Source organism: Nansenia antarctica (genome assembly GCF_963989245.1).
Source record: "Nansenia antarctica genome assembly, chromosome: 8".
Classification (NCBI taxonomy): Eukaryota; Metazoa; Chordata; class Actinopteri; order Argentiniformes; family Microstomatidae; genus Nansenia; species Nansenia antarctica.
In genome coordinates, this window is record NC_137678.1 from 19,494 (window position 1) to 45,121 (window position 25,628).

The 25,628-nt window shown below is 44.3% G+C and overlaps 1 long non-coding RNA gene across 1 annotated transcript; it reads right to left on the reverse strand.

Annotated features, from left to right (window-relative positions):
* Nucleotides 1-1,568: 1,568 nt before the first annotated feature.
* Nucleotides 1,569-2,923, reverse strand: LOC308163738. The gene is made up of 4 exons (XR_013937629.1): nucleotides 2,504-2,923; nucleotides 2,228-2,296; nucleotides 1,772-1,860; nucleotides 1,569-1,651 (listed from the first exon to the last, which is right to left on the reverse strand). It is a non-coding gene; the product is annotated as an uncharacterized lncRNA (long non-coding RNA).
* Nucleotides 2,924-25,628: the final 22,705 nt, after the last annotated feature.

Below are 25,628 nucleotides of genomic sequence, written 5' to 3' on the forward strand. Positions count from 1 at the left end.
TTTGGTACATTCTGAGAAAAAAATAATGCACTGGTGAGCTCGGCACCACAAAAAGGTCTGGACGTCCATGGAAGACAAGAGTGGTGGATGATCACAGGATCCTTTACATGGTAAAGAAAAACCCCTTCACAACATCCAGCCAAGTGAAGAACAGTCTCCAGGAGTTAGGCATATCATTATCCATGTGTACCATAAAAGAAAGACTTCACACAAGCAAATACAGAGGGTTCACCACAAGGTGCAAACCATTCATAAGCCTCAAGAATAGAAAGGCCAGATTAGACTTTGACCAAAAACATCTAAAAAAGCCAGCCCTGTTCTGGAACAGCATTCTTTGGACCGATGGAACTAAGATCAACCTGTACCAGAATGATGGGAAGAAAAAAGTATGGCTTGGAACGGCTCATGATCCGACGCATACCACATCACCTGTAAAACACGGTGGAGGCAGTGTGATGACATGGACATGCATGGCTTCCAATGGCACTGGGTCACTAGTGTTTATTGATGATGTGAAGACAGAAGCAGACAGATGAATTCTGAAGTGTTTAGGGATATTCTGTCTGCTCAGATTCAGACAAATTCAGCAAAGTTGATTGGATGGTGCTTCACAATACAGATGGACAATGACCCAAAATATAGTGTGTAAGCAACCCAGGAGTTTTTTAAGGCAAAGAAGTGGAATATTCTGCAATGGCCAGAGTCAATCACCTGATCTCAACCCAATCAAGCATGCATTTCACTTGCTGAAGACAAAACTAAAGGCAGAAAGACCCACGAACAAACAACAACTGAAGACTGCTGCAGTAAAGGCCTGACAAAGCATCACAAAGGAGGAAACCCAGCATTTGGTGATGTCCATGTGTTCCAGACTTCAGGCAGTCATTGCCTGCAAAGGATTCTCAACAAAGTATTAAAAATGAACATTTTATTTATGATTGTTAATTTGTCCAATTACTTTTGAGCTCCTGAAAATAGGGGACTGTGTATAAAAATGGTTGCAATTCCTAAATGTTTCATACAATATTTTTGTTCAACCCCTTGAATTAAAGCTGAAAGTATGCACTTCAATTATATCTTGATTGTTTCATTTCAAATCCTTTGTGGTGGCATACAGAGACAACATTATGGAAATTGTGTCACTGTCCAAATACTTCCAGACCTAACTGTATATAAATAAAAGAATGTCAATGACCCCATGTGTGGGACTTTATTAGGTCAAACAGGTTTGAGGGGTCAGGCAAAGGACTTGGTGGAGTCAGGCAAGGGTCAGGCGATCATCGTTGTAATCCATGGAGCAGGGCAGGAACCGTGGTGCAAGGTGCTGGGCTGGAGGTGTCCATGGTGCTGAGTGCCCAAGTGTTACAACCCTTCTGTCTACAGTAAAATAAGGGCCTAACAGGGTAGAGTGCAGAATGTACAGGTGTGTTGCAACACAAATGCCAAAAAAAAGTGTACAAGGGATCAAATCAATTCAAGTTTTATTTGTATCTCACCATTATATGGTCTTTGAGCAAAGAACAGAAAAGGAAGCTGAAAGACCATAGAGACAATGTTGAAAGAGCACTTGCGATAAAGTGCAAACAGCAATGATGTCTTGATTGAAGCGCATTCAGTCGCATCTTGTGAGATGCGCTATAGCTGCTTCTCACTGTTGAGACAAAATGTTATAAAGAAGTGATTAATAAATAATTTAAGAAACTCACATTCATCAGTGGTTGCAAACTGTCATGGAAATTGTATTAGGACTCTCCTCATGTTTCCAGCTTACCTCAAGTCATACTGTGGTCCACATGTATACATTTCCATGGCTTTCTCATTGGAAACACAGTTTACAGCTGCAATGGCGTGGACTGTTGCCTGTGTCATGAAGTGATTAAAGCCACACGTTCACCAGTTATAGTCAAATGTAGATGATTTACACTAATGTCACCATTGGAGGGGCTACACAACCAAATGTGTTCTGGTTTCCTGCCGGGCGAGATTACAGGCCTGCCCTTACAATGGCAGCAAATGACCACATCTATAGCAACTTCAGTTTGTTTCTGTCTGTTTTCCCTGCAACTGGAAACATCCAATGAGGCAAAGATTCACTATCCAGGCTTCTGACATCTTTGTCCATGGTAACATCACTTTCCTAAATGGATACACACATAAGCATGACTATGTGTACAGCTGTGAATGGTGGATAGTATGTTTGTATGCAATAAACTTCATTCACACTAACCAATTCTTTAGGAGGAAAGCTGTAAGGCCTCTTGAAGTACGCGTGGTCCTCGTCAGTGTCCAGTGGCATCTGTACAGAGTCCACCATTATTGCCAGTATGTTTTATATGAAAGGGTTAACTACTTCAAAAAGAGATCCAGGCTGGATTCAGAATGACACAGTACCACTAAACATATTGCATGTGCCATAAAGTTGCATGGAGTATGTGTTTTAGGAGCAGTAGCCCATTCAGAAACAGGCACACGGTCATAGATACTTAGTGAGAGATGCACTGACCATGGTGTTGCTTGCATGCCTCCTTTTAAGACTTGAATAGGTCCTGAATACAGGTGGGACACTGTCGTGAAGGGTCGCTCTGCCTTCCTCACTAAAGTGAGCAAACTTCCTTCCAAATCTGAAATTAACACACATTCTCTTCACCGGAAGGTTGAATTGTAGGGCCAGGTGTTACCCCAAAGTCCTCTTGATAATAAATGTACAAATACAATTATTATTTTTGTAGCACTGCAGCATACCCTTCCAGCCCAAGGTTTTCCACCAGGACAATACACCACCACCTTCTCAGGAGAGACATGTCATCCTAAAGAAAGAGCAGTTACTCAATTTGCATTCAAAGTCTTATAGCATATTGATATAATGGGTTCTTGTTTTCTTAATACTTACAATGCTGAAGTCAAAGGTAGCCTCCATGGCGAAATACCAGGCATACTGTAATGAGAAAAGACACAAAGACAAGATTACCATGTGACAGCTTATAACTCAGTGAGAAGGTAGTCACACACATCCAATGAAATGTACATGGCTGATAACTCCATAGGAAAGTGATATGAGAGGTCTGCACACATGAATGCTCCTTAATACCTTTTATTGCACACCTTTTTATTTGCAAATGCACAAACAGAATGTTGGTCAGGTCTTAGTGGTGGTCATTCATTGTTACATACATTTACAATTTTTTTGATGGTTTTAAGGAACAATCAAGTGTGCCATATCACTTGGTGGCATTACCATAACTCACCATTATCATGAAGACACCACAGTCATTGCCACTGGTCTGCCTCGGAAGCCCCTGTACGAAGAAAAGTTACAGTTAGAGAATAGTAGGTAATTATGACTATAGCTATAATATGATAGTAACATTCAAACAATACCTCCAAATCCAGACCAGGCTTCTCTGTCCAAGTCAAACAAAGAAGTACACACCTCCTACAGGAGAGAAAAAAGGAACAACATTCGTACCACTGCTGCTTCAGAACCACTTCACACCATGCAAGTCGGTCGATCATGCTTATTTGCAAAAGTTCAATGAGGAGGATTTCTCTGTGTCTCTCTTTCATTGTGTTGGAAATGTGTCATCATAGGCAGGTCAGGAGACCGCCAGGCAGGTCAGGGGAACGTGACTGCCAGAGCAAAAAATATTTGGGGCAACCTTAATAGTGTTCTGTAGGCTTCAGAGGTGAATCCCCTTGGAGTTTTGAAATACTGCGAATCTAGAAAGAAAATTTCTTTCTGGTGTGGCCTCATTACCTACAGGGAATAACGCATTCTGGACAATAAGCAAAAAGGACACTTTGGGGGTAATACAATAGACACAAACTCACAAGCAAATGGCATATGAAGGTTAAAGCTGAGAAATGCTCAACTACATTGTATGTCTTTATAATCTACTACTGTGGATGAATGAATGAATGAATGAATGGTCTTTATTGTCATTGCTATAGTACAGGTACCAAACAACGAAATTTAGGAGGGGTGGCTCCCCTGTATGGAGGACCAAGTCTGACAAAATTAACAATAAATATATACACACATAAATGAATGTATGAACAAATACACATACAAATACACACAGTATACCGCAATACATTTCTATATGTATTTATTCTTTTCCACATTCATTCTTTCTTTTCCACTTTATCAGTAATGTATGCAAATATATGGGGGCGTATCTTGCATGTTGTCCACGCCCCTACGCATTTTCATTGGTTGATACCACGCGTGACGTATGAAAGTGTAAGGGTTGGGGAAGCGACCTTATTGTGGAGCGACCCTTTGGCGCCCTCTGGTGTTTTATGTATGCATTTGTCTGTCCTAATTAACTGATTTGTACCTGGTGTGTGTTGTTTGGCTGTGGCTATTTAGATCCCTCTGTTTCCCCTCTGGTTGTCGGTTGTTCACTTCATGTTGCGTTTGTTATATGTACACGATTCTTCTTAGCCTTATTGTTCCTCGCCGGATTAGGAAATAAGTATAGTTGACTGTTGTAAGTACATTGCTCTGCCTTGTTCCTGTTATTATTTAAAACGTTTATCGGAGACTTGTTTTCTCCTCTTTTGTTTATTCGCTTACTGTGCGGTTATTATTTGTTCCGTTTACTCAAAATAAAGAGTACCGTTATTATTTATTATACTCCTGCTTCCGTCTACTCTGTTCTACTCTGCGCCTGGGTCCAAACACATTACCCCATCGTAACATGAAAGCAGCGACACTGTTATTACCACAGACGGGTAAGAGAGTCTATAGCCCTGTTCTCTCACAGCGTCTTTCTCCCTATAATTTCCATGGAATATCAGCACTGTATGGGAGAACTTGGTGATAACCACAATACCAGTTGACTCAATAACGCTCCGTGCACACCGCGGACCGTGACCCACCGTTCTGGCGCAACCTGGTGGGATGGACTTGACGTACTTCAACGTGCGATGCAGATGCAAAGCTCTACTCGTGTTGCTAGCGAAGTTTCCCACAGAAGTGGGGAAAAAAACGTCAGATAAGACTTGATACATAACTATGAGGTGAAGAAGCACTACATGGTGCTGTCACGGGGGCAATAGGAAAGATAGACACTGATTGATCTAGCTTTTCAAAATCTTTGGAATAACTAACCCAGGCAATGTCGCTCAGAACAGCAATGGCTAAAGTAGGCTAACTAACTAACAACAACAGACTACAGTGTTGGGCTGGCAGCACCTCCTCTCTCCCTAGAAGGCTAGGGTTAGGCTAGGCTAAAAGAAGCTACTTGTTATTAATTAATTATTAAATTAATTTGGTCATTTAGCAGACGCTTTTATCCAAAGCGACTTACAATTACGAATTATTATGTTATTCTATTCTTATTATTATATGTTATAATACAGATACAGATCTATTCTAGTATAGTACATGATAGTAGCCTTTAGCTACGGCGCTAGTTGTTGTGCTAAGTTGATTGATTGACTGTGTTCGCGAATGCTATGCTATGGTATGCTATCATGTGCTGTACTAGTTTTCACTGAATAAATCGCGATTTCTTTCAAAGAAGGTAGCAGGTGTGTATGTCCATGTCAAGGAGAAGGTACGACTTGTATGACAGTAGTGTGATTAGGATATAAGTTAAGGATATTAGTGTAGTTGTAACATTCTCCAATCTCCAGCACTGAACGGCACAACTGCAGTCGTTTGATCATGTTTGCTCCCCGCTTCTAACACATAGAGCTGCACCACACGGTCATCATTGTTGAAGGAATAACAGGCGGTGCGCCCCTCGTTCAAACTGACAAAACCAGTGACATTTTCAGCCTGTGATCTCATGAAAAGTCCGAATGTCTGATCAGGATAATGCTTCTTCCTCTTCCGCGGTGCCAATGTAACGGAGTAGAAAAGGGCAAGTTCTATTATAACTAAAATAGGTATAAACTGAGCCTTCTAAGGGTTTAATGACGTGGTATATCCGGGGTGTGTCCGTGACCCGGATGCTGTGTAAATATAGCTGGACAGTGCATTTGCATGGGACGTAACGTGATCTCCCTCAGTGCATTCTTAACCACTGAGACGGTAAGGTCATGTTTTCTGCAGGGTCTGAGATCGCATATAATTTAAGAGATTATTAATGTACCTATGTTTTATTTGAATGTTTGATAAGTAAGATAGCTGTTTTGAGTTTCCCCATGTATTGTATTTTACTTGGAACATATCATAGCATTGGTAAAATGAGTTTTCTGTTGTTAGCATTGATGACGCTAATGTGACTGTTCGTGTGTAATATCATTTTAGAAATTAGACCAATGACCCTGCACGTTCCGTTGATGAAGCAGAAATTGATGCACTGTTGTTCTGCAGGTAATATTATTATTGTTGTGTTATTATATAATAATTACCTAGCAGTCAGGTGGCGGCCATGTTTGCACGTGGTGCGCAGGCGTATCCCAAGTGCGCTGTGTTTTTCCATGCATTTGGATGTTCATGATTTCTTGTTGTTATTGTCAAATGGAGACCACTATACGATCACACAAGTGAAGATGTATGTAGTTTACACATTTTGTATTTTTGTTTTATATTATTGTTATAATTTGTGTAGTGTGAGTGACTACTATATGTCTGAGTGCATTCTTAACCACTGAGACGAAATTAGACCAATGACCCTGCACGTTCCGTTGATGAAGCAGAAATTGATGCACTGTTGTTCTGCAGAATAAATGAACGTGAGCCATCCAGCTGAGAGTGATTCATGAAAAGATACACCCCGTCACATTGGTGCCGTGACCTGTGGACCTGAAGTCAACTCTTCACCTTGACCCGGGACCACTCTACTGGATCACTCTGCTGGACCGCTCCTGCGTGCTGTCTGGTGGGCGGCGTATGGTTTCACTCAGTTCATTCGGTGATGTTATGCACAAATGGATTGTTGAATTAATGAATGTGATCACACATGTGATCTGTGATTTATTTTAGTTTTATTGCTGTTTTGGTGACATTTTTCTTTACTGGTCTTTTATCTGATTAGTCTGTATAGTACTGGTTTCTTGAATTGTAATTCAACATGAGCCACAGACCAGGATGGTTCAGTACGCCACTAAGCAGTAGCATTGGGAGGGGTAGAGCGATGCTCCTCAGTGGAGGTAGGGGGATTCCAGTGTTGAGTTATGATAGTCCTGTTCAGGGGGGTGATGTTCATGTTGTGGGTAGTCAGGATGCTGCTGGGGCCCTTTCAGTTAGTGGGGACACAGTTCCTTCCCAGAGCCACGACATTGATCATGCACCGAGCACACGGGTCAGTGATGCCCCATCCCCAATCTCTGCTTTCCAGTTACCTAATGTAGTGAGCCAGATGAGTGACATAATTAGAGATGTTGGTCTACAGCTGGCAGATAGCATACTTGCACGCCTTGACTCAACGCTACCTCCTCTTAGCACTGCGCATGCACAGACCACGCCCACTGATACATCCACCCAGAGTCTAGACCTGTCCCAAGTCCAGTTGGTACCTCACAGGAGGGTGAAGGAGCCTCCAACGTTCAGAGGGGATGATAAGGACGCAGTGAATGTGCGTGAGTGGGAAGACATAATGAGGAGTTATGTGAAAAAGGCGAACATCAGAGCAGATCAGCAGGCGGAAGAAATATTCACCCATCTCAGGGGCAGGGCTAAGGATGTAGTGAAGTATGGGACGAGGAGCAGTGGCATTAATGTCGCTGAAAACCCAGAGGCCATCTATGGTCTTCTACGTAAGCATTTTGCTGCTGTTCCCTGTTCACCTATCCCCCTAGCCGACTTCTACACCACGCTGCCGAAGAGTGGTGAGGATGCGTATGACTACTGGCTACGCCTCAATCAAGCTGCAGATGTTGCCACTGATCGCCTCAAAGAACAAGGTAAAACACTTGAGTGCCCTCTCCTGGAGGTGACACGTATGTTCATTAGGAACTGTCCATCCAAAGAGCTTGCCATGACTTTCAGATCAAAGACGATCGATAAGTGGACTGCTGTAGAGGTCCAAGATGTACTTGACGAGTTCCACACTCAGGTGTGCTCGAACGGTGCTGCCGCAGCCGTGAGTAAAAGGCCCAGTGAGGGTGTGCTAGTGAACAGAGTTGAGATGTCAGGCACTGATATGTGTTCACCTGAAAAGCAGGATACTCGCCCAGACAAGGGGGCAGAGGCCTTTGAACGTATCATCTCAATGCTAGAGAAAGTCCTAGTGGAGAAGTCTGGTCCTGCTAAGGACATGTCAAACAAGCAGTATAGACCCAGCCCCCCCAGGATTGAGGGTCTGAATAACCTGCCGTGTGCTGTGTGTGGCGACGCTAGACACTCTGCTTGGACTCACTGCCGTGACCAGAGGCTCTGCTTCCAGTGCCATTCGCCTGGACACCCCAGATCCAAGTGTCCGATGCAGGGACGTGCCCAGTCGGCGCAGCAGGGAAACTTATAGATCTGCATTCAAGGGAGGACTGTGCAGATCCTGTTGATATCTCTCCCAATGATGAAATGGCTGATTGTGAGTCAACATACAAGTCATTCATCTCCAGAGCGCCTTCGAACAAAACAGTAGTATTTCAAGGTCTACACCGAGTCCAAAGGTCTGATAGTTTATTCTACACCACTGTCTCCGCTGCAGATGTCTCTCTTAGAGCGATGATAGACAGTGGTTCTATGGCATGCACGCTTAGCGAGGCTGCGGAGGCGCGTCTCTTGCAGCGTAACCCTGATCTGAGAGGATGCCCCGCTGATGATGTCATTATCATAGGATGTGGTGGTCACCGAGTTGTACCTAAGGCAATATACAATGTTGATGTGGTGGTGTATGACTGCAAGATGGTCATCCCAATGCTTGTGGTGCCTGGACAGACCGATGACATGATACTAGGCAGTAATGCCATCAAGAAAATCCTAGAGTTGATGAGGAAGACTGACAGCTATTGGCGGCTGATATCTGAACATGGTGGTGGCAGTGATGGGGACTGTCATCACTTCTTCTCTCTCCTTTCCAATACAGAGAGATGGAGGGGTGAGACAGTGCCTGAGAAGGTTGGCACACTGAAGCTACAACAGTGTGTGGTGCTACAGCCAAATAGTGAGCATCTTGTATGGGGCAGACTCCCTGTGTCGGCACCTATATCAGAGGGCAGTACGGTGGTTGTGGAACCAACTCAGTCCAGATGCAGACCGAATAAAGTTCTGGTTGGCAGAGTTGTTACGCCGATGTGGGGCGACCGATGGCTGCCTATGAAGGTTGTGAATCCCACCGGTGAGCCGGTAGTGCTGAAGCGAAACACCAAATTGGCGGACGTGTTCCCCTGCATTGCCGCTGAAGATCTGTCCCCGCCCGACCACATTCAGTCTTCCCCACAATCCGTGACTGGTGAGTCTGTAGCAAGGCCCAAAGAAGACATCAGAAAGGCACTGGAGGAACTTGGTCTACGCGACCTAGACTTGGACGCGTGTGAAGTCTCTGACCTGTGGAGAGAGAAGCTTTGTCAGCTTGTTGTGAAATACGAGTCAATCTTTTCACGCCACAAGTTGGACTGTGGTGAGGCGTCTGACTTCATGCACAAGATACATCTGGTGGACGAGAGGCCATTTCGCCTGCCCTACCGCAGAGTGCCACCGAACCACTACGAGAAGCTGAGGTCTGCCATCAACGACATGGAGGAGAAGGGCATAATTCGTAAGACCAACAGCGAATATGCCTCGCCCTTGGTTCTTGTGTGGAAGAAGGATGGGGGATTGCGCATCTGTACGGACTTCAGATGGCTTAATGCGAGGACAACGAAAGACGCACATCCGCTGCCTCATCAGGCTGACGCGCTGGCTGCACTAGGTGGTAATGCCTACTTCTCCACAATGGACCTTACCTCTGGTTTCTACAACGTGCCTTTACATGAGGACCACAAGAAATACACTGCGTTCTCCTCTCCCTTTGGCCTGCATGAATATAACCGGATGCCTCAAGGGTTGTCCAACAGCCCGGCCACGTTCATGCGGATGATGCTCTCGATCTTTGGGGATCAGAATTTCACCAGTCTATTGTGCTACCTAGACGATGTTATGGTCTTCGCTCCTACAGAACAGCTGGCACTCGAGCGTCTAGAGATGGTTTTCTCTCGTTTGAAGTACAACAATCTCAAATTGGCTCCAAAGAAGTGCTATCTTCTGCGGAAATCAGTACGGTTTCTCGGCCATATCATCAATGAGTCAGGAGTGCAGACGGACCCTGGGAAGGTTGAAGCCATTAGCCAAGTACAGGTATCCGATCTGATGGACAGTGATGGGGTGTCTCCTTCACAGAAGAAGATTAGGTCCTTCTTGGGCATGATGCTTTACTATCAGCACTTCATTGAAGATTGTTCCTCTAAGGCCAGACCCCTATTCAAGCTTCTCTCTGGACAGAACGCTGGAGAAAAGGCACGCAGAGGGAGAAAACCAGTGAAGAAATGTCACAATCTTGTAAAGCTCAAACCAGCTGACTGGACGCCCGAGTGTAGGGATGCTTTCGAGACATTGAAGCGCGATCTCCTGCATTCTGGAACCCTGGCCCATCCTGATTTCGCAAAGCCATTTATCCTAGCAGTGGATGCTTCATTCGATGGGATTGGCGCCGTCATCTCTCAGCTCCAGCCTGGTGATAAAGTTGCAAGACCAGTTGCCTTCGCTAGTAGGACGTTGTCACATGCTCAGTTGAACTATCCAGCTCACCGACTTGAGTTCCTGGCATTGAAGTGGGCTGTATGCGAGAAGTTTTCCCACTGGCTGAAGGGAGTGCATTTCACAGCGTGGTCGGATAACAACCCCTTGACCTACATCCTAACGAAGCCCAAGTTAGATGCATGCGAACAGAGGTGGGTGGCCAAACTTGCTGCATATGATTTCGATCTGAATTATATCCCAGGGCCTAGGAACATAGTCGCTGATGCGCTGAGCCGTGAGCCATTTGTTAAGTCCTGTGTGAGCCATCGCCTGGTGAGGGAGCCTTACCTGTCCTTGCTGGATCAGGTGAATGGAGTAGTGGCTGGTACGGTGCAGGACGCTTTCCGGCTGACTACCAACTGTCAAGGTGTTCAGCACACTAATGTCGACACAGATGAGGTCCTGAGTCCTGAGTCTTCTGGAGGTGCCATTAGTGCTGAGGAGGTGTCTGCTGTCATGGACGTCCATCGTACTGGGGGTGTTTCTCAGCTGCCCTACATTAATCCGGAGTATTTGCAATTGCCCGAGGAAGACCCTTCCATCGCCATCCCACAGAGTCAATTACACAATCTCCAGCAACAAGATGCTGTAGTGAGCAGGGTCCTCTTTTATATGCAGCGACATAGGAAACCAAATGCACACGAGAGAACAGCTGAGTCTAGCTGTGTGCTCAGGCTGTTGAAACACTGGAAGAAGTTGAGAGTGCGTAGTGGACTCCTCTACCGTGTGAAGAGAGACCGCATCAGGGACGAGGATCTTTCAGTTCGTCACTCCAGAAGCTCTGAAGCGACAAGTCTTGCATGGAGTCCACGATGCTGCTGGCCACCAGGGTCGCTCAAGATCATCCTCTCTGGCCAGTGAACGATTCTTCTGGACAGGCATGCAGAGGGATGTTGAGAATCACGTGAAGCACTGTCAGAGATGTATTTTGGGGAAGACTCCTGAACCACACGCCCGAGCACCTCTTGAGAGCATCCGCACTTCAGCTCCTATGGACTTAGTGTGCATCGATTTTTGGACCGCAGAGCAGAGCGACAAGAAGACCATTGATGTTCTTGTTGTTACGGACCATTTTTCTAAAGTAGCTCTTGCCTTCCCCTGTCGGAACCAGACTGCGAAACAAGTTGCCCGCTGTCTATGGGACAAGTTTTTTTGCATATATGGGTTCCCCAAAAGAATCCATTCGGATCAGGGAGCTAACTTTGAGAGTCGGCTTCTAAAAGATCTATTAGAGATGGCAGGTGTGCATAAGTCCCATACGACTCCATACCACCCCATGGGCAACGGCGTCACAGAGAGGTTCAACAGGACCCTCGGGGGCATGATAAGGGCCCTCCCTCCACTGAGCAAGTCCAGGTGGCCACAGATGCTCCAGACACTGACCTTCTGCTACAACTCCACTGTGCATGAGACCACGGGCTTCGCGCCATTCTACCTGATGTTCGGACGGGTCCCACGGCTGCCCGTGGATGTCATGTTTCATCATGTGCTGGAGGATGATGCCGTTGTCAGTCGTCATGAGTTTGTGCAACATCTGAGGAGAGATCTTTCTGAAGCAGCACAGATCGCTCAAAGGAATGCCATCAGGGAACAAGATCGCCACACCAAACTGTACAACCGGAAGGTCAGAGGACTGCCGTTGGGTGTTGGTGACAAAGTGCTACTTGCCAATCGAGGTGAGAGAGGGAAGAGGAAGATCGCAGACCGGTGGGAATCAACTCATTTCGACGTGGTGTCTGTGAGATCGGACATCAACGTGTACAGGATCAGAGATGTTGTCACGAATAGAGAGAAGGTTGTACACAGGAACATGCTGCTTCCGGTTGACTTCTTGACAGTTCCGGAACAAGATGGGAACCCGGCATCCCTAGAGGAGTCGCAGTCTATAGCTTCCTGTGCCAGTGTTCAGGGCTCTGTCACCTCTGATGTTGAAGAGGCCTCTCGGTTGCGCACCAGGGACTGGGTCTTGGAGTCGCCTGAGCACGCGGGGGCAGAGAGCATCCATGAGGAAGAAGTCAACGGAGGGACTATGCCCGTGCCGAGTGCCTCGAAGGAAGACCGACCAGATGAGTTGCTGGATAGTGTTCCTGATGACTCTGTACCTGACTGCCACACTGATTATCCCCCTGACACAGTATGTGACACAGTACACTCACCTGAAGCTAGATGTGATGCCCATGGTGACCTTCCAATTCTAGTTGAGGTTGAGCCGGAGCAGGTAGTTTGCACACGTTCACAGAGTGCTCAAGTTCCATCAGTTGTCACGAGATGTGGGAGGAGTGTTAGGAACCCAAATAGGCTTATTTGTGAGATGTCAGGGCAGATGCTTAAAGGGAGTACTGAGCCTTTCATAAGTTCTGCATTTAGTTTCATTGCGGCGTCTATGTAGGGGCGTAGTGCATCCAGTTTTTTTTCTTTATTTATTTTGCTTCCGGTCTGAGTCGTGACCTAGAGTCATGAGATCCTCTTGTAAGGGCAAAGTTATGTACAACTGTGGGATGTAGATGGCATCTCTTTCTCCTCTGTGATAAGTACGGGTTTTGGTACCAATCTGTCCTTACACACTTCTTATGGAAGAATTTATAATGTTGAGTTTTGGTACATCAGTGCTCGAGATCCACGTTGTTTTTTTGTTTTGTCATTTGTTTGTTTTTTCGCTCCTGTTTTTTTTACTGTCCTCCGGTTTTCATGCTGTTGCCCCATTTTAGTATAATTTAAGGGGGGTGTATGTAACGGAGTAGAACGGTCAAGTTCAATTATAGCTAAAATAGGTATAAACTGCGCCCTCTAGGGGTTTAATGACGTGGTATACCCGGGGTGTGTCCGTGACCCGGATGCTGTGTCCGTGACCCGGATGCTGTGTAAATATAGCTGGACAGTGCATTTGCACGGGACGTAACGTGATCTCCCTCAGTTCATTCTTAACCACTGATGCGGTAAGGTCATGTTTTCTGCAGGGTCTGAGATCGCATATAATTTAAGAGATTATTAATGTACCTATGTTTTATTTGAATGTTTGATAAGTAAGATAGCTGTTTTGAGTTTCCCATTCATAGTATGTTAGTTTGGAACATATCACAAGTTTGTTAATGTGAGTTTTCTGTTGTTAACAATGATGGCGCTAACGTGAATGTCCGTGTGTAACATCATTTTAGAATGTAGCTCGATGACCCTGCAAGTCCCGTGTCCAGAAATTGATGCACTGTTTTCTACAGGTAATATTATTATTGTTGTGTTATTATATGTCTGTTGTTCTGTTAGTAGACCGTATTGTATGAGGTTGGGTCTTCCACCTCGCTAGTTTGCAACACGCTCGCGGCTTACCTAGCAGTCAGGTTGCAGCCATTGTTGCACGTGGTGCGCATGCGTATTCCAAGTGCGGGGTTTTTCCATGCATTTGGATGTTATGATTTCTTGTTGTTGTTGTTAAATGAATACCACTATATGATCACACAAGTGAAGATTTATGTAGTCTACACATTTTGTATTTTTGTTTCATATTATTGTTATAATTTGTGTAGTATGAGTGACTACTGTATGCTCAGTTCATTCTTAACCACTGATGCGAATGTAGCTCGATGACCCTGCAAGTCCCGTGTCCAGAATTTGATGCACTGTTTTCTACAGAATAAATTAACGTGAGCCATCCAGCTGAGAGTGATTCATGAAAAGATACACCCCGTCACACTAGCAGGTAGCAGGGAGCTAGCAGGTAGCAGGAAGCTAGCAGGTACCAGGGAGCTAGCAGGTAGCAGGAAGCTAGCAGGTACTAGGGAGCTAGCAGGTACTAGGGAGCTAGCAGGTAGCAGGAAGCTAGCAGGTACCAGGAAGCTAGCAGGTACTAGGGAGCTAGCAGGTACCAGGGAGCTAGCAGGTACCAGGGAGCTAGCAGGTACTAGGGAGCTAGCAGGTACTAGGGAGCTAGCAGGTAGCAGGAAGCTAGCAGGTACCAGGGAGCTAGCAGGTAGCAGGAAGCTAGCAGGTACCAGGGAGCTAGCAGGTACCAGGGAGCTAGCAGGTACCAGGGAGCTAGCAGGTACCAGGGAGCTAGCAGGTACTAGGGAGCTAGCAGGTACTAGGGAGCTAGCAGGTAGCAGGAAGCTAGCAGGTACCAGGGAGCTAGCAGGTAGCAGGAAGCTAGCAGGTACCAGGGAGCTAGCAGGTACCAGGGAGCTAGCAGGTACCAGGGAGCTAGCAGGTACCAGGGAGCTAGCAGGTAGCAGGAAGCTAGCAGGTAGCAGGAAGCTAGCAGGTAGCAGGAAGCTAGCAGGTACTAGGGAGCTAGCAGGTACCAGGGAGCTAGCAGGTACCAGGGAGCTAGCAGGTACTAGGGAGCTAGCAGGTAGCAGGAAGCTAGCAGGTACCAGGGAGCTAGCAGGTAGCAGGAAGCTAGCAGGTACCAGGGAGCTAGCAGGTACTAGGGAGCTAGCAGGTAGCAGGAAGCTAGCAGGTACCAGGGAGCTAGCAGGTAGCAGGAAGCTAGCAGGTACCAGGGAGCTAGCAGGTAGCAGGAAGCTAGCAGGTACCAGGGAGCTAGCAGGTACTAGGGAGCTAGCAGGTAGCAGGAAGCTAGCAGGTACCAGGGAGCTAGCAGGTAGCAGGAAGCTAGCAGGTACCAGGGAGCTAGCAGGTACCAGGGAGCTAGCAGGTAGCAGGAAGCTAGCAGGACCATGCGTGACACCGTAATAACGTTCTGAAGCTGGACCATGCGTGACACCGTAATAACGTTCTGAAGCTGGACCATGCGTGACACCGTAATAACGTTCTGAAGCTGGACCCTGCGTGACACCGTAATAACGTTCTGAAGCTGGACCCTGCGTGACACCGTAATAACCAGGGGTGCACATAACTGGTGGGCCAGTGCGCATGCGTCGCCAAAATGCATGCTGCGCGGCAGATCAGCGGCATGAACGCGCTCTTGCGCACCAACAGCTGGAAGCGCTGGGAGAGGAATTTACTTCCTCAAAATCCAACTGCTGACTGCTGCATCACTGCAAGCCCCACTACGTAACTATTTGCCGTCCCCTCAGCCGAAGGCCCGACGAGTAATCCATCACAACAGTCGACCGACGACGACCACGGCGACTCCCCTCACGAAAACATTCGGAAAGTATCGTAACTCGTACTTTCATTCCGCGTATCGCGTATCGCACGGTTATCACGGTTATCACGCCGCACGTGAAAATTCAGTCACGAACGACTCGTCGCTAAAAGGAAAAACAACACCAAGGGACTTCACGTTTCTTTTCTCTGAAGCTTTCAAACGTTCAGACGTTTGTTTTACAGCTTCATTATCGCACCTAGACCCCTGACCCAGGATATGGTTGGGAATTCTATTAGAAAAAAAAGACTTTGTTGCACAATCAAAATAATGAGCTATTTAAAGTGATAGCCTACAACATCCTCTACCATGGTTGAAATTGAGGACAGTATTAACAGCAGTCAAGAGAGCAGTGATGATGATGATTAACACTGGAGGCGCCGACGTTTTTTTACCTACTAAAGCGCGACGAGGTGTGGAATCACACGACCACTAATCACAATGGGCGTGTGTGTACTGACCCACAAAAATCGCTGGATGGCGATGTCACGCAAGAAGCGTGAACACTCAACAGAAACGCAACAGAAACACACTGCTGTACATACCTAATGTTTTGTTGTATTGTTCTTCCCATGATGGATGTATGTTTATCTTGTAGATAGTACTAGTTATTTGTCTGTATTATCTTGTAGATAGTACTAGTTATTTTTTTGTCTGTCTTACATGTAACGATGAATTGAGAATCAAGGACCCCAATTGAAATAAGCCAGTGGCTTTCTTGGGTTTTTATCCTGTTAGTTGACCTTGTATGTAATATGTACTTTCATGTACGTACTTCTGCAAATCTTCTAATAAAGTTTTCAATCAATCAAAAAACTGCGGGGGAAACCCGATGTCTTTGTTCATTGATCGGAAACGAGTTTGTAACTTAGAAACGAGTTGTCCCATACAGTGATTTTGTCACGAAACAAGGAATGCAAAATCAAAAAAACAACGCATTACATTGGCCGTCCTATTGAGATGATAACTGTTTACAGATTGAACTCATTATCGCTATTAGGCTACCGAGTCTCGATCTCAAATGGCATTCAATTGTCAGGATTCATCTTTGATAAACAATATGCATTATTTGAAAATTGACAGCGCTGTACTGTCATTCAATGCACAAGCACGTAATTTCAAACGATTTTGGTCGACAGCGAAATACATTATCAATATCTTATCAATTGTCAATATACTCTCTCCCTTTCCTGTCTGTCTTCACTATATCACGCAAGAGAAACACACCGTGGGGGAAACCTGATCTCGTTGTTCATTGATCGGAAACGATCGAGAGCCATTCAACCCTCCCCCATCAACATCAAGTGTATGTAACTCAGAACTTTGTAATTTAGAAACGAGTTGTCCCATAGCCACGGTTCTTCGCTACAGAAACATTTTCACACAATGACAAACATGTGATGCGTTTTATATTATATTCTTTGAACAACAGAACGGGACAGGCGCGAGAAACTGCCACATATCATCCCAGTACCTCCATCCCACATGTATTTTTCATATTTTTCAATATATGTTGTATTGTCTGAACGAACATTTATTTCGCCATATTACGTGACTTATTACCTTCGTTTTTTGTGAACGGGACGATCAGAAAGAGATTCGTTTACCACGAAACAAGGAATGCAAAATCAAAAAAACAACATTGTTGTGATGTCAAAAGAGATCTTTATGTAATGTGTAAAGTGGAGAGGAGATTGATCGGAACTGCGGGAGTTTTCATTACTAACGAATGATGGTTGATTATTATTATACAAAAATAATAGTAATAAATATTGCAATATTGTGTTATCATAGTTATGAGCTTCACAGTGATAACGTCTGTTTATTTGTCGTGAACTTCACGCCGGCCGTGCCCGTAACATCAGCAGACAATCGACTGCTGTAAGCTTGTAAGCGTTGAAACCTGCTTGGCAGCTTTGAAACCCGCTTGGCAGCTTTGAAACCCGCTTGGCTCGCTCATGAATTGGCAGCTATTGTTTGCTAATGGGAAACGATCAATAAGATTACCCTCCCCCGTGTATCAACCATCAAGTGATTGTAACTCACTTTAGAAACTAGTTCTTAGCCTACACGTTTCTTTGTCAAATACATGCTCTGCATGTTTCTCTAAAATGCATAAAGTTCCTATAAGCAGAGAAGTGGGGAAATTATTAGAGCAATCTGATATGAAGCTTGAGTCAGCTGAGAACGAACTATGGAACAGATTAAATGCTATATATGGAGAGGAGATTGATTGAGACTGCGGGAGCTTTACTAATGAATGAAAGTTGATTATCATTATTAAAAAAGAATAGTAATAAATATTGCAATATTGTGTTATCATAGTTATGAGCTTCACAAAGTCTGTTTATTTGTCGTGAACTTCACGCCGGCCCTAACATCAGCAGACACATGAACACAGTGAGGATTCAAACAAACAAAATAATTAATACACATCATTTCATTTATAATGTGCAGTAAACAAACAAAATAATGTATACTCTCTGCAATTGGCTACTATACAATGGTGCCAAAATCAACTATCCAAATATGAATCTGCGTATATCTATGTACAACCTTGTTGTAGCCTATTATTATCATGGTCGACATGAGAATTGTTGGCTACTTCATATCACAACTGAACATTCATATCAGAATCAGAATCAGAATCAGAAGACTTTTATTGCCATGACATGTAAACATGTTAGGAATTTGGTTTGGAACAATGGAGCACGGTTTACAGCAGGATAGGTGCAAGACAGGACAAGACAGTGCAAACCAACATCAAAGTGCAAGAGTCATAATTAATATAAATATAAAGTGCAGAGATCAAGTGTTCAAGTGTTCATATCCAGACAGTCCAAAGCTCTCTGGGTGGGGGTGGAGGGAGGGTATATATATATATATATATATATATATATAGCCTATAGCATTATTTGAAAATTGACAGCGCTGTACAGGCATAATCATCAAAAAAGACATTATATACAATATTATAAATATCCGTTTGTTATATAATATTTGTTGATGAACTACTTTGCTGTGGTACCTATGTAATACCACACAGCTTGATAGGTACATACTGTGCAGTGTATCATTCATAACTGTACATAGGCTACACATATCATAATATCTTATCACTATTGCATGGAACTTGGGTGAAAAAAAAACCTCAGCTCCAACAAATCTGAAGGGATTGTAAAAGTCATACTGTACAGTTTATCATTTTCATAACTGTCTGTACATATACATATCTTATGTATCACTATTGCTATATATAGCCTATATATAAACACATTATGTTACAAATATCAGTCTTATCCACTGTATCTAATTCAGCACTGAAGCCTGAAGGTTGAGCACAGTGTGTGCCCCCTTGCTACCTCTGCTGATATAAAAGAGAATTGCAGCCTTGGAGAAAAAGATGGCAGCCGAATCCCAAGGCAAATACACAGACACACACAGAAATACTGCAAAATCGCTTTATACTAACTCGATTTTGAAAATGTAAAGATGCTGGGTTGTAGAACGCACATATCTAGGAAAAGTCATGAAAGGAGGGTCCTGAAATTTGATCGAGTGCAAAGGTAGATTTTTTTTTGTACTCACTGGTGCTGTTTAACACCTCATGGCTGATTAAGTGTTAAGCTTGTAGCATAAATAAATGCTTAGGCTGTAACTTTTTGTTGAAAAGTTGATTTCAGTGTTTACAGAACAGAGCAGTGCTTAAAGAGATGTCAGTTGATTTCATTGTGTTTAAAGAACAGACATTCAGTTAGTGCTTAAAGAGATGTCCGTTTATTTCAGTGTGTTTAAAGAACAGACATTCAGTTAGTGCTTAAAGAGATGTCAGTTGATTTCATTGTGTTTAAAGGAGTCTGACAGACGTTCATGCTTAAAGAGCAGTCATTTGATTTTGCATTTGTTTCTTTTGTTTTGCACACAATCATTTGTTCGTTCATCTTTATTTATGAACAAATGTCGTTTTGCTAATATAATAAGTTATCCATGTATCCCTTTTTCATCCATCCTGTGGGACGGGTCGTGACTCGCGAGCTCGGGGAGCACCAAGCAGCATCCCTAGGTGCTCCTCTGAGCACTGGCCCCAAAAAAATATGTGCACCCCTGGTAATAACGTTCTGAAGCTGGACCCTGCGTGACACCGTAATAACGTTCTGAAGCTGGACCCTGCGTGACACCGTAATAACTAGCGGAGGAACCGAGGGGGGACTTTTCTCCCGCATGATTTATGGCTGATTTTCTTGTAAGTGTAAGGATGGTTAAAATGTTAGGTGTATTTCTTCCTAATACACTCTGTGTGTCAGTACAGGATCAGAACTGGTGACTGTCATGTTTTGCTGAAACATCCACACGTGACTCCCTCTCTCTCTCTCTAACAGTAGGCTGTAATTAGTACGCAGTATGGTTACTATGTAGTACATACTGTAAGTGAACACTAAACAGTAGGTAGCATGAGTGTTCAGACTCAGCACCCCCCCTCAGAGTAACAGTGAGTAACCAATCGACTCCCCCTCATAAACCTGTTTATTCCTGTTTAATCTCGATATGATTCTGAGGTGTCTAAAGAACTACAGCCCACCCTCTTGTTTACCCTTTCATGGCTAGCTGCCAATAGGGGCTGTAGCTGAGGAAAGGAGGGCATGTTTCACCCCACCATGGGCCAAGTGGGGGAGCAAGGGAATCGTCACAGAATCACAGTCCTCCATCTCCCCACTCCCTCCGTGTTGCCGTGGTAACAACCTTCTGGGTAAAACACTTCAGTCTCAAAAGTGGAGCATGATGATTTTGATGATAGCCAGGGTTAGGTTAGATGTGATGGTGATGGTGATGATGATGGTGATGATTAGGGCTGGGTATCGCCACTGATTTCCCAAAACGATTCGATTCCGATTCACCAGCTCAGTGAGCTCACGATTCGATTCGATTCACGATTCGATTCGATTCGATTCGATTCCGATTCGATCTAGTTAAAATATACATTTTTTGCTTGAATATGAAAGAGATTCTCAGAATTAATGCTATAAATGGTTCAAGGAACCCTATAACATGTAGCATTGTTAAACATATCAATGAATTGACTCCAAAGCAGTTACATGAATGTACTTTTTATTGGAACACATTTTATTGGAACATATGAACATCATTGACCAACATTTTGCAACTACAAAAAGTGTTTTTTAACGTGCTTTACTGCAGCCGATGTAAATAAAGGGGCTACAAACATAGCCTACCGGTAATAATCAACAAAAAAAGCGTTTCCGAACGTTTTTTGAGGGGTTTATATATACAAAAAAAAAAAAAAAAAATGAAAGATCGATCTCGGGACTTATGAATCGATAAATCGCTCATTTAATGAAGATCGATTCAGAATCGGGAAATCGATTTTTTTAACCCAGCCCTAGTGATGATGATGATGATGATGGTGATGATGGTGGTGATGAAGGTGATGATGATGATGATGGTGATGATGGTGATGATGATGATGGTGATGGTGATGATGATGATGATGATGATGGTGGTGATGAAGGTGATGATGATGATGATGATGGTGATGATGGTGATGATGATGATGGTGATGATGGTGATGTGATGATGATGGTGGTGATGATGATGATGGTGATGATGATGATGATGGTGATGATGATGATGGTGATGATGATGGTGATGATGATGGTGATGATGATGATGGTGATGATGATGATGATGGTGATGATGGTGATGATGATGATGGTGATGATGGTGATGGTGATGATGATGATGGTGATGATGATGATGGTGGTGATGAAGGTGATGATGATGATGATGATGATGGTGATGATGATGATGATGATGATGGTGATGATGGTGATGGTGATGATGGTGGTGATGATGATGATGATGATGGTGATGATGATGATGATGGTGATGATGGTGATGATGATGATGGTGATGATGATGATGATGATGATGGTGATGATGATAATGATGATGATGATGATGGTGATGATGATGATGGTGATGATGGTGATGATGAGGAAGATGGTGATGATGGTGATGATGATGATGGTGATGATGATGATGATGGTGATGATGATGGTGATGATGATGATGATGATGATGATGATGAAGGTGATGATGATGATGATGATGATGATGAAGGTGATGATGATGGTGATGATGGTGATGATGATGGTGATGATGGTGATGATGATGATGGTGGTGATGATGAAGGTGATGATGATGATGACGGTGATGAAGATGATGATGATGGTGATGATGATGATGGTGCACGATCTCCACTACTTCCTGAAAGGCACCTTGCATGAACATATCCTGTCTCACTCTATTGGTTTAATTGATTAATCAGCTGTGCGGTAAACTGTTGGAACACACAGCGGGGCGCCGGTCAATGCAAGTCTATGGCAGGCCGAATACTTTTCGCTTACACGTGAGCTGTAGCAGCGCTCCAATTGGCTGTCTCTATTTCTTGGCCGGGGTGCAAAAATGTGCGTCCTGAATATCCGGTTGTATATCCAGCATAAGATGTGGTGTTTGGGGTTTGCCATCTTTCATTTGTCTTCCACTTCCTACTTCCGGTGGCGCTGCTCTGTAGCGACTCGGGCCGGTGATACTGGTTTGTTTTGTTCGTTTTGTGTTTTGTGTAATATGTCTATTGGCAACATTCTACTGCTGGTCTTAATTATCAGCGACCGTCTCCGCTGCCGTGCGACCAACACGCAGGGGGAATATGGAACTATACAGCAAATCACATACTCCAGGGAAACGCTGCTGTCTCTCCGACCACCCCAGCCACTACCGGACTTTGTAAACAAATTGAACAAATGGATTAGAAGGAGGCATCTTTTGTTCCCAACTTGATGATATTGCAAGTAAGTGAATCGTCTGTCCTTCAGTCATGATAGGAAAACCAAATCGATGCTGGGAGAAGGAATGGCAGACTGTATTCTGATTGTATCTTCTATGCTCTTTGTATGTTTCTATGCTCTTTGTTTGTTTCTATGCTCTTTGTATGTTTCTATGCTCTTTGTATGTGTCTTGGTGTAGGAGAAACGTAGGACCACGTTGGAAACAAGTGTTTCGGTACACGTTGACGTGTAGAAACTGTAGAGAGAAAATTGTAGAAATTGTAGAGAAAACTGGGGGGGTAGAGGTGATGAAGAGGTCTGTACAGAGGGGGTAGAGGGGATGAAGAGGTCTGTACAGGGGGGTAGAGGGGATGAAGAGGTCTGTAGAGGTGGGTAGAGGGGATGAAGAGGTCTGTAGAGGTGGGTAGAGGGGATGAAGAGGTCTGTACAGGGGGTAGAGGGGATGAAGAGGTCTGTACAGGGGGGGTAGAGGGGATGAAGAGGTCTGTACAGGGGGGTAGAGGGGATGAAGAGGTCTGTACAGGGGGTAGAGGGGATGAAGAGGTCTGTACAGGGGGGTAGAGGGGATGAAGAGGTCTGTAGAGGTGGGTAGAGGGGATGAAGAGGTCTGTACAGGGGGGTAGAGTTGATGAAGAGGTCTGTACAGGGGGGTAGAGGGGATGGCGAGGTCTGTACAGGGGGGTAGAGGGGATGGCGAGGTCTGTACAGGGGGGTAGAGCTATTCTCATGCTAAAATCGACTGTAAATCCAGATTTTAAAGTTGATATTCTTCCCCGTGGAGCATGCCCCCATAACCTGTGCCCCACCCAAAAAAGTTAGCACCAGCCGCCACTGGTGTGTATCCAGTGGTGTAGTCTACGTGATACACAGGACTATGCAGTATACCCACTAGGAAAGGCCAAGGATTTCCAGATACCCACTTTAAAATGTGCGAGGATACGTAACGGCGTTTTGTGACCAAACTTTTCACACTTTCATTCATAAACTTCACCCCGTCTGTGTTACGAAGCACTTCACTTTTGGACCATTGGGACTGACTATAGCGTCATATACGATCAACATGGGGGAGACAGCAAAGACCTAGGTTCTAGGCCCTGGACAATCTAGACAAATTGATGGCAGCTACTAGATTGAAATCAAGTGTAATACTGAAACACAACTGTGAACATTTCAAACCTGCAAACTGCGACACTTTAAATGAAAGTGCAATAACACTATGTGCAATATGACAACCCTTGGGTACATAAGGTTCAGAGATAGGAAATGTTAGAATAGGTATAGCATAGCATAGAGTACAGCACAGTGTTTTATTTGTATAGTATAGTATAGTGGATAGTGTACATAGCCTTTATTTATGTAAACCAGCTCTTTTCCCTTCTTGTTTTTAGTTTTTTTTCCTAGCACCAGTAGAGCCCCCCCCTCCCAAATTTCGTTGTATGGTACCTGTACTATATCAATGACAATAAAGACCATTCATTCATTCATTCATTCATGCGACATGAAATATGTCAAAATGCAGCACTATCATGCACAGATCAGCCTTATAACATGTAATGTTATATATATGTTACGGTACATGTGGGAATACGGTACATGTGGGAAAACTAGGGTTAGGGTTAGGTGCTAGGGTTCTACGGTTAGGGTTAGGAGTAGGGTTAGGATTAGGGTTGGGGTTAGACATGCCAGCATGTACCAAGTCGACGTAGCACCTAACCCTAACCCTAGTTTTCCCACATGTACCGTAACATATATATATAACGTTGGAAATTAACGATATGAGGCTGGGAGGGAAAAATCACAGTATACCCACTAGAAAACTAGACTACACCACTGGTATCAGATATGGCACTATGGTAAGTATGTGTATTATCTTGAACATTATGTTATGTATTATATCTTTTTCTGGAATTTAACAATTTAAATTGCAGGAGAAAAAAAAAGCATATTAAATAAAAAAAATAAAAAAAGAGATCATGCAAACAGCCCTATCAACATGTCATGATTTGATCTGCAAAACAAACCAAACCAAACATAACTAACTAACTATCTTTACATCCTAGACAGAGACTAAACTGGTGCGGTAAACATAACAGCGATGCAGATTCCTCCTCTATCAGAAGGATATTCCTCACCAGAGAAGCAGCTCAACTCTTGACCCCGTCACTGGTCATCTCCCGCCTACTGCAACGCACTCTTGACCGGGCTCCCCGCCTCCAACATCAGACCTCTGCAGCTCATCCAGAACGCTGCCGCCCGTCTGGTGTTCAACCTCCCCAAATACTCTCATGTAGGGATGCACCGAACATTCGGCCACCGAATGTATTCGGCCGAATATCGCAAAATAAAGCACATTCGGTATTCGGCCGAATGTGTGAAAACACCGAATGTATTACCACCGAATAGTGGCCGTGTTTTGATGACGCAATACAATTAAATATAACTCTCAACAGGCGCGCGGCGCGAGGCGACGCGCTTTCAAAACTGGCTGCGTTCGTAAATTCACTCAGGAAATCCGATCAGCACTCGTGGAATGCCTCTCGTCCAATCAAATTGCAGGGTGGAGTGTACTCCCGACCGCTAGGGGGCGATAGTATTGGTTTATGTGTTTAGTACTCTCTGTTAAGAGGTTAGAGTTAGGAGAAGTTGTGGCGGCCATTGTGGATGCCAGGTGGTCCGAGGATACACGCTGTTTCTCCTCTCTCTTTAGGACGTGTTTGCCTGTTATACGTAAGTCTGTTATTAGTTATATGTATCTTATTATCAGATTGTGGTTAACAGTAATCGTTCATGTTTGTTTATATCTTGTTATGTATGTCTTGTTTTGGTAATTGTATTTACTCATACGCTGTATTCCCACCCACAGGGTGTTGACATCTTTGTCTGAATAAATATTATAAACCGACATTGAGGAGTCTTCTTCATGTCAACACCATGAAGGTGGAATGCCCCTTCCCCGGCTGCGACTTCGAGACCAGAGACGTGTCCGAAG